Below are 14,603 nucleotides of genomic sequence, written 5' to 3'. Positions count from 1 at the left end.
TTTGTGTGTGTGTGTGTGTGTGTGTGTGTGTGTGTGCAGAATAGGTTATTTTGGTCCTGCAGTTTGCTTGGTGCATTGACTGGAAACGTTTATCATCGCTTTAGCCTATATTGTTTCAGAGCTGGAATTGTTGACACATATGCAGTTGGCTAGGCTACTGTAGGCTTTATAACTAGGAGATGAGGCCATATTGGGCTGGGTACTATTAACGTTATATGCCCCCCGCCCCCTCTCCCCCCCGATGTCGGGCGCTATCAAACGTAGCGTTCTTCAGTAGGCTACTACCTTTGGTGTGAATATGATAAAGTGTGGTTATTTATGGTGGAGGGAGGGTGATGCATTTATCTCCAGTCACTCAGGGAGGGACATGGGAAAATATTTATAGATCTGGGGAGGGTGAAGGAACAAAACGAAAACAAAGTCGCCCCTGCACTAGGGCTGTTGAAACGAATTTTGATATTCGAATATTATTCGAATTTAATAATTATGAACGAAATTCGATTATTATTATTTTTTTAAAACGAATATTTTTTTTTTTTTTTAATTTTTTTTTTTTTTTTTTTAGAACACTAGAACAGTGACAAGTTCTGACAACATACTTGAAGAAAAGAGTGTTAACTGAAGTTGACTGTTGAAGCTGCTATACTGATGTAAACCTACCTGTAGCTCTTAAAATGTATGTTCATTCATTGTTAACTGAAGTTGACTGTTGAAGCTGCTATACTGAATGTAAACATGTAGCTCTTAAGTGCAATACGTGACAGATTTTTTTGTTGTTCATGGCTCATTGTTGTTTTGGCAAAGTTTACTTATTTGTTTATTGATAAGGAGCTCAAACAAAGGCTGTGTCTTTTTTTATTATCAATTATTTTATTTTAGCATTTCAGACAGCACCAATACATCACTGATGAATATTAACTAAGCTCTGGTTATCTGACCTATTTTCTAATGCAATGAATGTATGTACATTGTACAAGGAACATGTTTTCTTCAATAAACATCATTGCTGGACTATTTGTGATAAGCCTAATATTATTTTGAATATTCATCCACCATTCACTTTTCCATCTACATTTGGTAAAATGCTTAGAAAAAGTTTTACTTGGTCAAACCCAAAGATTCAGCTATATTTAGAATCAGAACACAACATAAGAGAAGACAACAATTCACTCAGACCAAAAAAAAAAATTTTTTTTTTTTTAAATTCAATTAAAAATTAATTTTAATATTCGAATATAATTCGAATATTAAAATGTATAAAGCACTGAAATTCGAATTTGATTATAGAGGGAGATTGACAGCCCTACCCTGCACCATACCCCCCCCTCTCATAAATAACGAACAGTCCCTTATCATGTCCTATTTTCCTTGAGACAGTTGGAGACATTTACAATACATGGTAATTATTGATGCTGTAGTTTGCAGGTAATGTAGTTTTAGATTGCAGAGATTGGGCCAGCCTTTTGTGTCTCTCTAGTAGGCTACAACCAGTCTGACTTCCCCACCTACCAAGTACTTCTACTCCAAAGTCCTTTTACTCACATAGGCACCCCCATAACTACTTAGTCCCCCTAGGTCCATGGGCAGGGACTTTGGAAGCCAGGCGGTGCATGGCGAGGACAGCAAGCACAATTACATTTTCGTTAGGAAATGTAGACATTCTAGTTCTTGTTATTATTGTTCATCTGCCCCGACGCAAATTCCCGTGAGTTGGTAAATGGTAGAGACCTGACATTTGGCCCAATGACAGATATTGTTGGCTGGTAGGTGCTCAAAAAAGATTTTTCGAATCGGCCTGAAGGTGGCGCTATAATCGATGGTTTTACGTTAAAGGCCTTAACTTCCACGCCGTTGGTCCGATTTTCAAACTTTTTTTTCCCAGATGTTCAGGTGAACCTGCTCTACAAGTTTGCCATAAGGACCCTCAATGTCCGCCTGGAAAGTTTTTGAGATATTTGGAAAAGTTTGGAAAACACATTTTTTGCATCTCCTCCTAGACCGTTGGACCGATTTGCACCAGACTCGCAAGGAAGCATCTATGGAGCAAGCTCTACAATCGTGATTGGTGGATTTTTGAAAGCTACTTTAGTTTCGGAGATATTGATCGTTAAAGTTGAGAGGGGCGTGGCCTCACAGCTAAAGTGTCATAACTTCATGACCGATTAAGGAATCTTCACGAAACTTGCAGGAGGTCTTCGGAGACCATCCTAGACCATGTGTGTCAAATTTTGTGCAATTCGACCAAAAGGGGGCGCCATAAACGCCAGAAATGGGCGTGGCTTAACATAAAAAAGGCTGTAACTCCACACCTGTTTGTCCAATGATCGCGAAACTTGTCAGATATATCAAGGAGGATGTCCTAGTCAGAATCAGAAGCTTTGTCATCTGCGCAAGGCTTGAACCCCGCCCATCGCCGCTTGCGGCTATATTTAACATTAATTTTCTTTTAGATTATTATTATTATAATTATGTATTATTATTCAGCTCTGATATCAGATTGCTCTTTTCAATCCCATACCAAGCAGGGATCAGTGTGTCTGTTAAACTGGCTTTGTTTGGGGGTTTGTATTTTGGGTTGAGCATCTTTGTCATCTCCCTATAGAAAATATATAGTGGGAATGAATGAAACAGAACTAGTGGTTAAAATGACAACATGCAACTTTGGACATTTTACTTTAGCTGGCATGTCAGACAAACTTGGTCACTGCTCGGGGACATTCGTTTACCCTCGCCTCGGTCATTTTACTCTTCCCTGCCTGGGTCTGGGTGAATGGAGGGGCTAGAGCTGCACAAGAAGTACTCGCTGCAGCCTCTGTCAGAGTCTGACCCAAAGCGACTACCAGCCCCTGAACCAGTCTGACTCTGAACGTCATCATCCTCTAAATTAAATGGATGGAAATGGAGTATTGGTGAAATCTGGTTTACACAATAGACAGGGTCTGGAGGAGTTTACTCTCCATATTAACAGATGACGCGCTGACGTTAGCCGCGCTGCTGTTAGCTGTTATTATCGTCACTCCGTAGCACATCAAAAACGTGACATTCCTCCAAAATTATTGCATGCTGTGTGGACAAATGTTTCTGCATATTGCTAGTATTTCCCCCCTTTGACGAAATAGAGGTTTTGCAAGCATTGCAAGTGGCACTGTGGTCATCGTTTTGCTTCTGCCTAGACGCCATGGTGGCTGGAAACAAAACAAGGCTGCGTTGCGTGCGTGTCGCAGCGTGTGACGTCATCGCGCATGGAATCGATAGTGGAATCGTTCAGGACGTTGGCTAACGATTCCAAGGAATCGATCCACTGGGACCCGGTTCTCAACAAGAACCGGTTCTCGATTCCCATCCCTACATGAAGCACAGGCTTTACAAGAAGTCAGCCCGGTCCCCTGAAATAGGGTAGAATAATTGTGAAAAGTATGCCTACATTTCACAAGGTAGGCACAATGTCATTTGACTATTTCAATACTAAAATTGTCATTTTAAATGAAGTCTTCACATTCCAGTTCATAGAGAATAATATTTATTTTCTGCTTTTAGTTCTATTGCACCAATTGCTATTTCTGCGCTCCGGAAAGCAACCACCTCATTGGCTCTTATTTTATCTATTGATTCTTTTCTTTCGGTGTTTCTTGTTATTCTACTTCATATGTCTAATTTGCATGCAAGGAGGAGAGCAAACACAAGTGGCGAGAAAGCAGAGGAACGGGGTATGAGCACTCACCTGCAATGTGCACTGTTTTATTTATGAAGGCTCTGCCAGGCACGATGGAGACAAATGACCTTTTAACAATGTGAAATAGAATGTTGTTTACAAGGCTACACCTTCCCCGTGCTTTTTCAAATGAGATTTCTCACCACCGCCTCCTCGTTTGTATCTCGCAGCGTTATCATCTCAATCTCTCCGAACCAATCAGTCTCAAGGGACGAATGGAAAAGCAGAAGAATGAATTAGGCATGTTCATAAAACACGCCCCACACGATCCACCTTTTTCTTTCGTCGTTTCAGGGACTTTATCCACCCACATTTTTTATGTACTGCCCAATACACTCTGTATCATGGTAGAATGCCTTCTGCTAAAGGCCACACTTCGTCGGGTTTGGGGAATCTTAACCACCATCTGACGCGAGGGACGCGAGGTGGTGAGCGGCCCCAACTAAAACACAACCTGCATCACGGCTGACACAGTCTGACTGGGTGGAAGCAGCATGGTGGACTTAGCTCTCTGATTGGTGCCGACCGTTTCAGTCGGTGCCGGGTGGAAATCCCATTCCGCTCCCTGCAAGCTCTGCATTCGGCTCCGACCCGCTCTGACTGCGCGCTGCGACCATATTTGGATTTCCTTTCCACGCCCGCCGTGTCGAATCTGTATAATGCCTCTGCTGCTGTACGTGTGGAATCTGCCGAGCTCAAATGCCTGCGCCGCTGCCTTTGAAACAATAACAACAGCAGCGCTAGTCGCTAGCTAGCTCGTTGCTACACGCTGAAAACGATTGATGTGGATTATGCAATGAAGCAGCCTGCATGGGTACGTTCGGTGGAAGGCTGTAAACAGCCTTTTTCCCCTCTAGTCCACAATAGAAAGTGTCCCCAGCCAGACTCTCCCAGCCCCTTTGCTGGGAGAGTCTGGCACGTGGGACTACAGCTGACATGAACCACCGTGTCTTAGTCTGGAATCCATTTCAGAGGTTGTCAATGCCAGATACTGAGGTTAACCAACCCAAGCACCTACATCTTTGTATGTTATGTTCTTTCTTTTATCCAATCCTCTTACTGTATTTATTTCCTTAAATTAATGCTATTTTTTGTTTGCTGTACTTCAAGCAAACTCCATGACAATTATTCTATTTTATTAGTATTGCTGTTATGTTGTTTATATAGCACATTTATACAACAGTTAGTTCCGGCCGAGCAATTTGATTGGACAAGAGGGATCCTACCAGTGCTGATATTTCACGATAACGCACTGGCGCTTCACTGTGTGTAGATCACTCCGCTTCACAGCTGCTCTAATCAACAAAACGCTTCACAGCTGCTCTAATCAACAAAACGCTTCACAGCTGCTCTAATCAACAAAACAAACACCAGCCACAAAAGCAATATCACACTCGAGCTCGTGCTGTTGTCTAAAATGTTTCACAGCCGCTCTAATCAACAAAACAAACACCAGCCACATTACAACGTCATTCACAAAGCGTAACACAGTTAGGATACCGAGAGCGCAAAGATGGATTTATTTCCTAACATAACTTTTGACTTAAACTATGAATGCTCGTCAGAAGAGGACGAGGGGGAGCAACATTCTTCTGCGGAAACCTCCAGGTTTGCTCATATTTCACCTGCAGAACTTGACGATTTGGAGAAAAACAAAAACTGTATGAACACTGTGAGGCAAACAATGGAAACGTGCAAATCAATGTGTATGACAAAAAGTATACAGCCTGCAGTTAATTAGGCTGATTAGGCTACATTTTCGGCAAAGCGGAAAGCTGAGGGGACTATTTTTGTTGGCGGAGGAATAGAGAAATCATATATTTTCTCAGCTTTTTGTCATTTTTTTAAAATCAGCTTTGTTTAATAGAACTGTTGTATAAAAGCAATATCACACTCGAGGTCGTGCTGTTGTTGTCTAATATCGTCACTGCTGTGATTATCTTCGGCAGTCGGCCTGCGGCCTCGTGCCTACGACCGAATCACAGCAGTGACGATATTAGCCAACAACAGCACTCCCTCTGGTGTGATATTGCTTAAATATATTGATTGTGATGTTCACAGTACATTCAGAAGCGTCTCTCTTTCCATGACCCTGAAAGAAGAACGGCAAGTGGAGCCTATAGGAGCTCAAACTATTTTATTTTACATTAGTCTTTAGCCTCTTGAACTAACCGTCTGCCACTCAGCTCTCCACAATGCCATTCTCTGTCTGATCAGTATGAAATATGTATGTCCTCCAGGAAACTACAGTAGGATATGCCCATAATAGTCTTCCCAATTTCCCACAGAAAAACATGTACAAGTCACCTGTCAAAAATGTGCTCTAAGGAAAAAAAACGAAAGGTTTTCAAGTAGGCTACAGATTTCCATGAAATGAGGACAAAACCATTGGTTTTATGTGATGTAGGCCAGGCTATTATTTTATTATTATATTATATATATTTTTTCTCTCAATTGTCCTCAGTGACATTGTACAATTGTACCGTACAATAAAAGGTGCATTTATTTACTCTGCACAATAGAGAACCACTAACCTGACGCTGCCAGATGGGGCCGTATTGAGTTGACAACAATCCCTCCCGCGTTTACTGGCGATCACATTCAATGCTTTAGAAATGATAAAAGTGGCGTTCGTTTGTGAAGATGATCTTGCTGAACACAAAGGTTCATAAACCTTTGTTAACCACAGCCCTCATTTCAGGCATCTAACCAAAAATACCCATACAAAAATCCCATTGACTTCTAGACGAGGGAACCAGGTGATGCTATAACTTCCGGGTTTTAGGACTTCCTGCAGTTGCCTACTGTATTAGTCTGGGCACCTTTCATCCCGCTTTTTGTCATGGGACTTGACGTCTCTTGCCTCGATTAATTGTCTGATGCAAAGCTTCTGTATTGGCTTAAAAGATGTGAGATTGTGAATCCGCAATGTTTCTAAAAGAACTTCTTCAAAAACTTCGTTCGGTACGTCCATCTTTTGTTTTGTTGTTTGCCGTTCTGATACTTGGGTCAAATTGTCAAGTTAACGTGAAAGTTGACGAGCTAGAAACGTGCCCATCCGGTCTAGGGCGGGCTCTAGGCCGGAACCAGGTAGGGTGACAAAATCAATTGTGAGCGGAAGCCAGGCTCTTTCTCGCCGAGAAGAGCCTGGTGACGCGAGGTTACTACTGTATTGTCAGTACCTGGGCCTAAGCTGCGATCAGTGCCTGAAACAGACGCCTGCGAGGGGATCCACCTGAAGCCTGCTAATGCTGATCATCTCAACAAGGAAAAGAACCAGCTTATTGAGGGGCACTTTACATGAGGACGGTTTCCTATGGAAACGGGGAATTATTTTATCGTTAGTGCCTCCCTTTTAGACGGCGACGGCGAATTCGCGCTTAGGAAACGACACATTTTCGAACCACCCTCCAGAGTGGAATTCTTTGAGACGCTTCCCGCTGAGGGCTCCATGTAATCGCTTTGGAACGGCACATTTCAGAAACTCTGACGTGCCTGCACAGGCGACACACGCGATTACGCCATAGCCGTGCGCGAGTTTGCAACCAAATAAAACGTCAGTATGAATGAAGTTTGGCAACGTTCAGAATTAAGCTACACTGCGGCCAACTTCAGTTACATGTTCAGAATGTTAGTGCTGCGAGGAGCCGATGGCTGTACCCGGTCGGCATTTAACGTTAGTTACAAAAGCACGTCGACAGTGTTTTCTCACTGCCAGTAGCAGTAGGGTGACAGATCACACTCAGCGCTCCCGGTCCTCGCTGCTCGTTAAAGATTTCCAATAGGCGTTATGCTGATAAACTGGTCACATATATGTTACATTCTCACCCGACAAATATTAAAACTTTAACAGTTTGGGGTTTTTTTTTAGCTTGAAAAAAGCTTTTTGGCAAGTCTAAATGACTGCGGAAAGTGTACTCTACTTCCGCATTTAAAGCGAAATTACGTCATGCAGTAAGCGTCCTTGTATGGGCAAAGAATAAGGTGATCACACTGCCACCTAGCGACCTGGCATGTACATTACGGCGTTTTAAAAATTCAACAGCGCTCATGTAAACAGGGAGAAGGTGTGAAGGAAAAGGTGTGAAGGAAACGCTATTGTGTCGTTTCTTTCAGAAACTGTCCTCGTGTAAAGGGCCCCTGAGTCTCTCTGCCAGTGTATCACTGATAGATTAGGAGATGTAAGCAGTGGTGTCCTGAGGGCTATGTGCGACTGAGCACTTTGCAGTGCTGGGCTGCTGGCCAGACGCAGACATGAGTGCAGGTTAGCAGTTCAAATGCAATTGACAAACCGTTACCCACACCATGTTTTAGGAAGACTCCCTAACTTTATATTGAAAACATTTGTATTTCTTTGATTTCGGTGACCCTGAGGTGGACGAGCTCATCTGTCACTTCCAACCTCTTCTGCTAGCTGTCAGCCGGAGTGGATGTTGATTTGATCCCGCAGATCAATGGACAACTCCCAAGTCTCCACTGCAACAGGGACCTTTGAGGAGATTACCTGGCCTGCTGTGAAGAATGCTGTGCCATCAGTGTCCTGACATCCTCAATCTATTTGACTCCCTTCTCACCACCAGTGTTGGGGGTACCTCATTACAAAAGTAACATATTAGATGTAATATATGACTTTTAGCAGTAACTCAGTAATATAACTTATTACAAATAGGATTTCAGCAATATTATACCAGTTACTTTGTCAAGTAACACATTGAGTTCCATTTTTCTTTCATCAAAGCACATATAAATAAAGATACAATCATTTCCTAATCAAATTGTGTGTTCTTATGCAAATAATCACTATACATGACAATAACAAAGGAAAAGGATAATTTCAAATCTTGGACGGTTTACACTGACTTCAAGACGGTTGAAATTATTTTTCGGGATGGTTCCGGGGCGGCGATGTCATTCTGCGAACTACTGTTATTTTGTCGAAAGTAATGCAAAAGTAGTGTAATAAGTAACAAGTTACTCTACACAGACAGTACTATTGTAAAGTAACGTATTACTTTCAAATGAAAGTAACTAGTAATATGTAGTATATTACATTTTGAAAGTGACCTGCCAAACACTGCTCACCAGCAGCTGATTGCAAACAGGGGCTCACTGTTATGATGCAGGTAAAGACTGACTGGCGCTGAAGCCTGAAGAGACCTACTGTCCAGCTGAGCTCACCTGATGCCATGATCCCAGCAATGCCATTGATATCTGGCATGCATGAAGGTTTGCACTCACGCAGAGATCCAAAGACCAAGCAGCAGGAGCTGAGCATATCCAGAGCACAGACCGTCCAGAACATAGACCATCTCTACAAAATATGGACAGTCATATGTCCAGCAGGACATATGTATAATTTCCAATTTCCATTCTCTCACACATTTTTGATAGATATCACATACATACATACACACTAGTTCCCCCGATGTAGATTTCTCTCTTCTCTCTCTCTTGCTCTTCCTATCTATGAAGCGCTGCTGGACATATGTATATGTTGGAGTGGAGGTTTATTATTATTGTTTATTTGTTTGTTTTCAGGTTTGGTGTTCATTATTATTGTCATTACAAAGCTATGAGTGTATATACAATGATAATGTGTACAATAAGCACACTGCTGGAAAAGGAAAAGGAAAAAGTAAACAACTGTAATCGAAGGAATACAATGATGTACAATGTTGATGTAAACCAAATAAAAATTAAGTTTAAAAAAAATAAAAATATGGACAGTCACCACGACATCACCCATTGGTTTTTGGACTCCCAATTCGAAGCCTAGTGTGGCCAGAAGGGGACTCTGAAGATGAGAACTCTGAAGACTTGTGTCAATTAAATGAGCAGTCAGGATGTGTGGTCAGTACAAAAATGGACAAACAGAAAATCGATATTTGCCGCTTACAGCCCCAGTCCAAAGGGCACCATTAGCCGTCACCTGACCTCACCTCACGTCGCCGTCGGAGCAACGGGTGCGTTAAAATGTGACGACCCTGCACGGGATGGTGCAATGTTTTGTACATTTTCGCTATCGTCGGAAACGGAAAGCTTCTCGACGAGAGGTGTCTGGTAAAAAAAAACGGGCCAACATGTATTCTACTGCTTGCTGTGTGCCTGTCAGCAAAGAGGAGATAACATGTGGTTTCTTCACAACCATGGGCTAATGTGCTCCACTGTAGTGCTGCCAAGCCCACTGTGCTGGAGAACATCAAGATGGAAGAGGCAGCAGCAGCAGCAGCGAGCAGGACCCCCTCCCCTCCCCCTCCCCCCCCCGCGCACTAGAATAGTGCTGATAGACAAAATGAAAACCTGGAAACATGGCTTTGTTTTCTGCCTGGGTTGAGTCAGCAGGGACACGGGGGGGGGGCAGAGGTCAATTGAGGTCATCAAACCAAAGAGAGAATATCGCACTTCTGCTTCGTTAGCCAAGGCTCACAGTGATTGATATGCTGTTGACCGATCTCTCTCTCTCTCTCTCTCTCTCTCTCTCTCTCTCTCTCACCACCTTTCACTTCACTTGGCCTTGCTTGATGCTTGAACAATCGGGGCTCGACTAATACGACTCTTCGTTTGTTCTTCTTTTTATTTGATATATTTTATACTTTTTTTGTGTGTGAATAAATGCAACTATATTTTTGTACTCTCTTCATATAAATGAAAATGAGCCGTTGATATGTTATACAGTATGTATGAGATTCTCTGGTTCAATAAAAAAAAAACATCTGGGAAAAAAAAAATCTTTATTTCTGGTGTAGAGCGGACGTCCACGTCTGCACAACAGTCCGACGACGTCTCATATGCAGTTGTCCGTTCAATAGAGATTTGCCAAAATGTAACCTGGACCTAAAACACCGTATCGATCGATCAACTCTCAACTCCATTCTCACGTCATTCGGACTGTAAACAACGACCACCACGGCGGCGCACGGAGGCGCAAGTCTTGGCGCCGGACGTCCACTCGACACCAGAAACCCCCGAGATATCGGCAGTCTATCCCAGAGTCTTATCAGTCGTCGGACTAACTTACTATGATTTGACCTGATACTCATCCCAACGCAAAACACAACATTTCCTAGACGCCTCGTGTAAAAGTAGCAGCAATGTGCCGAATGATATTTGTCAGCGCCATCTGGAGCGGGGAGCATTAAAAGCGCTCGCTTATCCTGAACAGTGTAAGCAGATGTTGTTCATTAAGCTAACCGTTATACGCTAAAGTGCAGTTGCTCCGTGACATTTCCGCCTTTTGTAAAGGCTAAGTAGAGAGTGACGGAAGAGACAAACTCCCGGTGTTCTTCAAACACGGGTGCGGCATCTCCATGTGAGATCTTGATTTCCGCCGACATGTTATCAGTTGGCCTCACTCGAAGCTCGAGCTATTCGCACCTGTGGCGCTGCGCAGAACATTAACTGCTTTAATCATCTTTTGACAGGACATCGATCTTCCCGTACCGTTATTGGCTCTCGCCACCGTTGCCATGGTAATACTTCGTCTCCTTTGCTTCTCAAATTGAGGGACATGTCAGAATTTAATTTCCACTGTAGTTCTCATAATCTGCCTTGAGGGAGAGGGCACGCCTCAAATAAATCTCGCTGCCATTTGTCACAATGGCGTGTAACTGAGCGCTGAGGATGTTCCACGAGGGGACGGGAGGCGCTCTCAACCAGATGTAGCAGGTGTGGGCAGCGTAGACGGGCTGCTCGATGCCATTTTGAACTATTTTGTCTTACTATTGCCAGTGGTGTCATTTGTTGCCATCGCTATTATTAGTAACATGTTGCACCCGACGACAGCATTTTTTCAGCATTTTTTTTTTTATCACTTTATTTCTCAGTTTTCACAAACAAACATGGATGTCACGAAATACAGTATGAAAACTATTTTTCTTTTTTTCTCCCCTCTCGCTCCCACCCACCCCCCACCCACCCCATGTGGACTGACAAAGAACAACAACAAAAAAACAAAAACAACACCAGCATTTTTTCAGCATTTTAAATTGTTTAACAAAAAATTGCCTGTTCTGAGCGTCCGGGTAGTGTAGCGGTAGATTCCCCTGCCTACCAACACGAGGGTCGCAGGTTCGCGCCCCCATGGCGGGGCGTCCATACAGGCAAGATTGGCTGTGTCTGGTCGGTCGGAGTGCCTGTCCGGGGAGGAAGGGAACTTGGTGGTATATAATATAATAGGGAACTGGTGGGAATAGCGTGATCCTCCCACGTGCTACATCCTGCCGGTGAAGCTCCCCGCTGTCAGGTGAAAAGAGGCGGCTGGCAACTGCGCATGTGTCGGAGGAAGCATGGGGCTAGTCCACGGCTCTCCCCAGATTGGCAGAGGGAGGAGCAGCGACCGGGGGGCAGCAGGGGGAAATTGGCCAAGTACAATTGGGGAGAAAATGGGGGGGGGGGAAATCAGAGAGAGAGAGAAAAATGGCCTGTTCTAATATGCAGCATACGTTACATTGGTTCCCATTTGTCTCACACTTAGCGGCGGATGACGTCTGCGTGGTACATTTGTTCATAGGCCCGCTCACTCACCATTGTACTCGGAGAAAAGTTTATAAAAAGGTTATAAATAGATGAGTCACATTGGATTTACTTTACTGCATTTCAAGTGTTTACCAGAGTGTTTTTCTAAGGTCTGATATACAAAATCCATTACACTTCACAACTCTAAGGTCGCTCAATTAGTGTATATTGATGTATGCCATGTGTTCCTTTCCTTCCCTTTATGAAGGCATTGCATTTTCACCTAGCGGGAACGACCGCAGAAGCTGTTTTGAGTACTTTTGCTTCTGTCTGTCTGTCTGTCATGTGGACAGATTTGGCATCAGAACCGTGCAAGATTCACTCACAAAACTTTGCAGGTGTGTCCTTGACATCAAGATGAAGGTTGAGTTAGAAAATAGGCGTGGTCCGAGCAAGAGCCCCCCCCCCCTCTACGATTTTGCGAACATGATAGCATCAAAGTAGTGCGAGATGCAGTCACGAAGCATTACAGGTGTGTAATTGACATACTGTACAAACGAAGGTCGAGTTCGAAAATGGACGTGATCCGAGTAAGCCCCTCCCACCCACCAACCCACCCACACACACACACACACACATTGGCCCCCCACTTTACACCCCTGGCTCACATTTGTTGCTGGTGTGATGATCTCATCGCAACGTGGTCTCTATAGTTATTTGACTGGTAACTATAATATTGTTACTGCAATTAAAATGTAATTTCTTACACTAATCATTACTGGGAAAACTAATAATATTACCATAACATGTTAATGTGTTATCAGTATCACCTATATGAGTGCTCCACTCCGACTCAAATTCATTTAAAATATGTGTGCATCACACAGTATAAATCAATTGAGAATATATACATTTTCAAACCAAAGGGGCTTAAAATCCTCATGTAGATTACATATCGAATATGTATTAATATAATATATAATATATATAATATAATATAATATGATATATAACTGATGTGTACGTAACAACCTTCACCATTCTACCCCTTTTCCCGCAGCTTAGACACAGCAATTAGTCCTTTCCCCATCTCTCATAAATCACTGTTGTTGATACATGATCTAACCTCCCATCTCTCATAAATCACTGTTGTTGATACATGATCTAACCTCTCATGATCAAACACCAATCCTTCCTTTAATTAGCCCCACAGACATACAGTATTACAGTAGGTGGAGATTGCGGGGTGGCGGGGGGGGCAGCGGCTGAAATATATTGCTACAGCAACTCTTGAATAGAGCTTAATTTGCACCTCTGCACAAAGTAACTATCAATGGGTTATATGCACCACGAGTGTAAATCTCCATGTCACTGACTATAATGATCCACTTTGACAGGCATGACCGGGATCTCTCATCTCTTAGCTAAAGCACTGATGGTCGAGTCGGGGAGCAAGCAAAGAGATAGATCTAACTTCTGACTACTTCCGTCTTCACTGGCAGACTACACCGCTTTTAGCTGGGAATGTTTTGTCTTAATAAATTAATATAAATTATGTCTTATATGTTTCATTTGATTCAAGCAAAACACAACGTTTAAGGTCATACTAGCTAAGCTGTGGAATTTTTATAAAATGCATATCATTACTGTATATACCAGATATCATCTATGTCCTTCATATCGAGGCAGATTTGACCAGAAGACTGTCGCTAGAAAAGATTGTTGACATGTAGCCTTCCTCCATTGTCCAAAACTGACCAAAAGAACAAGAAAAAAGAAAAACATGATTTCTCAGAATCGAAGGTGAAATAATTCAAACAAATGGCCATAACATTTACCTATTGTATTATTGAGTTATCAAGGATACCTTTGTGTCTTTGTGTTGAGAAATGTTAAAAGATATCGTAGGTTATGATATGGCTGTGGCTGCACCATAGTAGCGGGCACAGAGTATCATGGGTAGGATAATGTAGCCTTCCACTATCATCCAAAACTGATGGATGACGGCCTGGATAATGGCGACGAAGACGGAGCAGCTCAGGAGGACGGGCAGGAGTACGACCAGACTGGAGGATCGACAGGATAGGACGGGGGCGCCCAGGAGAATGCCCTGGGGACCGGAAACACAGGGGGGACCACCCAGGGGACTGACCTGGGGACCAGAGACACAGGCGGGACCACCCAGGAAGATGATCTGGGGACCGGACACGCAGGCAGGGCTGCCCAGGAGATTGACCTGGGGACCGGAGACGCAGGCGGGACTGCTCTGGAGGCCGGAGATGCTGGCCCACACAGGAGGTTGGAGACATAGGTGGGACTGCTGAGGAGGTCGATGACAAAGGCTGGGCCACTCTAGAGGTCATGCCGGCTACAGGGCAGGATGCTGGATACGCTGAGTGACAGAGGAATGAAGACTACTGATGGTGAGATTGGATGG

This window comes from Poromitra crassiceps (genome assembly GCF_964638095.1).
Source record: "Poromitra crassiceps genome assembly, chromosome: 4".
NCBI classification, from domain to species: domain Eukaryota; kingdom Metazoa; phylum Chordata; class Actinopteri; order Beryciformes; family Melamphaidae; genus Poromitra; species Poromitra crassiceps.
The sequence above is the reverse complement of the archived record's forward strand: the minus strand, read 5'-3'. Positions refer to the sequence as shown.